The 3,639-nt window shown below is 33.2% G+C and overlaps 1 non-coding gene across 1 annotated transcript; it reads left to right on the top strand.

The window, feature by feature from the left end:
• Positions 1-1,903: 1,903 nt before the first annotated feature.
• LOC127741765 (small nucleolar RNA R71) lies at positions 1,904-2,007 on the top strand. Its single transcript, XR_008002971.1, has one exon. It is a non-coding gene; the product is annotated as a small nucleolar RNA R71 (small nucleolar RNA).
• The last annotated feature ends 1,632 nt before the right edge of the window (positions 2,008-3,639 follow it).

Below are 3,639 nucleotides of genomic sequence, written 5' to 3' on the forward strand. Positions count from 1 at the left end.
CCACGTTAACTAGGTTAACGTGGCTTCTAACGTGGCCATTCTTAGCCATCCCCAACGTTAGAGACAATGTTGAGTGTCACTAACGTTGGCTCATCTTTCACTCATCAACGTTAGCTTCCACGTTAACTAAGTTAACGTGAAAGTTAACGTGGCTCCTTGGGGGTTTTGTGGGTGCTCCCAACATCAGTGACAATGTTGGGTGTCACTAACGTTGTCGACCTCCCTTGCTTCTTACGTTAGCTCCCAGAGTTAACGTAGTACATTGCTCCTTAGCCCAACGTTAGTGACAATGTTGAGTGTCACTAAGGTTGGCTTTCTTCCCCCTTTTAACGTTAGAGGCCACGTTAACTAAGTTAACGTGGACTCTAACGTGGCCACTTATGATTATTGGCCAACGTTAGTGATAATGTTAAGTGTCACTAACGTTGGCTCAAAGTCCCTTCTTCACGTTAGAGTTCACGTTAACTTAGTTAACGTGACTCTTAACGTGGGCAATGATGGCTTCGAGAGCGTTATTGGCAATCACTTTTCTCATTAACTTTGCAAGTTACCTCCCATTCCACGTTAGTGGTAACGTTAATTAGATTAACATGACTGCTAAGTGGTTCTTCCTTGCTTCTTTTGGTCCTAAAATCAAGCAATAGAGTGCATCAAAGTTCTAGTACAAGTCATGGGTAATGCAACATACAATTTTTTACTAAACTCATGCAAAATCCTCATGAAATCATGTAAAATTCACAATGTAGGCTTGAATCAAGGTGTAAGTGAATATCTACCCAAAACTAGCTTATTTCCTAAGGAAATGCATGAAACTACCTTAAAAATAGTAAAGAAAAAGTCAGTAAACTGGCCAAGATGCCCTGGCACATTCATAGATTTCTAGTTTTATACTTTTGAGTTGGAAATTGAGAAGAGTACTACCTCCGTTGAAGTCTTTATCATTCTAGTTTGGTTCCTATTCCTTTACTCTTGTTATTTTCCATTTACTTTGTTCAGAGTTATATTAATACCATCAATTTTGGAATTAATTAATGCAACGATACTTTTCTATTTAATTTCATTATTTCTTAATTATTTTCAATTGAGTCCAATTATCATGTCTTCTCCCTATACTGCCTTTATATGAATGTGAAAATGGCATCCATGTCAATGGAGTAGACTACCAACTTGGCTTTGGAGTGATTAATATTTGGAGACCTTTGAGTTGGAAGACTCAAGAGTTAATAGGTAATTGGAAGTTGTTGGCTGGCTCTCTAGTCACTAACGCTAATCCTTCCCAAGGGAGAGGATTAGGACTTGTGAATTGGAGTTATCTCAACTACTTGACTTTCCTTCATTCGTTGAGGGTTAACTAAGTAGAAACAACAACCCACTACTATTAACCTTGGGAAAACCAAGAAGGATAGAACTTTCGATTAATCTTCTCTAGCCAAGACTTTTATTTCAATTACATAAAATCTCTTGTTAATTTATAATCATTTATTTGCCGATTCCCCAAACTTCAAATTTTTTGAGAACCCATGATCAATAAATAGCACTCTTTTAGCAACTCGTTGGGAGACGACCTGGGATTTCTACTCCCAGTATTTTATTTTGTATTTGTGACAACCCTTTTTAAATTGATACGCAGAATTTTCATCGGTTAAGAACTGTACTCGCAACGTTAATTTCTATTATAAATTCTTAATCGGTAATTTTCCGCATGTCAGCTACCCTATTGTTCACAAGGTTTCTCTCAGAAGTATACATGAACTGGTTGTTTGCAACCATTTTAATGAGTTCCTACGCCTCTGTAGGTGTTTTCTTTAAGTGGAGTGATCCACCAGTAGAATGGTCCAAAGACATCTTGGATATCTCAGATAGACCATCATAGAAACTACCTACGATAGACCATTCTGAGAGCATGTCAGGAGGACATCTTCTGATCAGTTGCTTGTATCTTTCCCAAGCTTCATAGAGGGATTCACCCTCTTTTTTCCTGAAATTTTGAACTTCCACCCTGAGCTTGCTCATTTTTTGAGATGGAAAGAACTTAGCCAAGAAAGCATTGACCAACTTTTTCCAAGAGTCTAAGCTTTTCTTAGGTTGAGAATCTAACCATATGCTAGCTCTGTCTCTGACAGCAAAAGGGAAAAGCATAAGTTTGTAGACCTCAGGATCCACTCCATTGGTCTTAACAGTATTATAGATTTGCAAGAATTCAGATAAAAACTAATGTGGATCTTCCAATGGAAGTCCATGAAATTTGTAATTCTGTTGTATTAGAGAAACTAACTGAGGCTTAAGCTCAAAGTTATTTGCTCTAATGGCAGGTATGGAGATCTTTCTTCCATAGAAGTCAGAAGTAGGTGCAGCAAAGTCACCAAAAACCATCCTTGCATCTCCTCCATTGTTCTGTTCAGCTGCCATGCTTGTATTTTTTGTTTCTTGTTCGAAAAGTTCTATGAGATCTCTTTCAGAGTGTTATGCTTTAACTTGTTGTAAACACCTCCTTAGGTCCTCTCAGGTTTAGGATCAGGATCAAAGAGCAGTTCTTTATCTCTGTTTCTGCTCATAAACAAGAAAAAGAAGACAAGAAAGAAAGAGAATGGGAGCTCCATGTCAAAGGATATAGAACTCCCCGTAAGATGTGAAGAAGAAAGAAGAATGAAGATAGAGAGAAGAGAAGAAAAATTTGAATAGAGGGGGTAAAGAATTCGAAAATTAAGAAGAAAAAAGAGAAACTAGAATTAAAATACTTTTGTTTTAATTTTATTTATTTATTTAATTTCGAAAACAAGAAGGAAATTAAAAGCTAATTAACTAAAAAAATTGAAAATTAGAAGATGATTTTCAAAAGAAGAGATAGGAATTAGTTAAGAAGTTTTGAAAAGGGTAAAAGAGAAAACAAGTAACTAATTAAGAAGGATTTGAAAATAAGATAAGATAGAAGATTTGAAAAAGATTTGATATTGAATTTTGAAATTCCAATAAGATAAGATAAAGATTTGAAAATAAGTTGAAAAGATAAGATTGAAGATTTGAAAAGATAAGATTTAAAAAGATTTTAAAAATTGCATTTTTGAAAAAGATTTAATTTTGAAATTTAAAAATTGAAATTTTAAATTTTAATTTTTGAAATTGAGTTTTGAAAATTGAATTTGAAAGAAGATAAGATAATATTTTTTTTTAATTTTGAATTTTAAAGAAAGATAAAAAGATAAGATAAAGATTTGAAAAAGATAAGAAAAGATAAGATTTAAAATTTGAAATTTGACTCTACTAACAAGAAAATACAAAACTTAAAAATTTTTAAATCAAAATAAAAAAAAGAAACAAGATTTTCAAAAATTTGATTAAAGATAGAAAAGATATTTTTATTTTTTGGATTAATGAAGAAAGAGAAAAACAACCAAAAGATACCAAACTTAAAATTTTTTGATCAAAGGTTATTAGTTTTTCGAAAATTAAGAGGAAAAACACTAAAAGACACCAAACTTAAAAATTTTAGGATCAAAACAAGAAAAGAAACAAGAACAACTTGAATACCAAGAAGAACACTCAAGACAATTTCGAAAATTTAAAGAAATAAAGAACACACAAAGGACACCAAACTTAAGAACTGACACTAGACTCAAACAAAAGACACTATTTTTGAAA

This window comes from Arachis duranensis, chromosome 9, assembly GCF_000817695.3.
Source record: "Arachis duranensis cultivar V14167 chromosome 9, aradu.V14167.gnm2.J7QH, whole genome shotgun sequence".
Classification (NCBI taxonomy): domain Eukaryota; kingdom Viridiplantae; phylum Streptophyta; class Magnoliopsida; order Fabales; family Fabaceae; genus Arachis; species Arachis duranensis.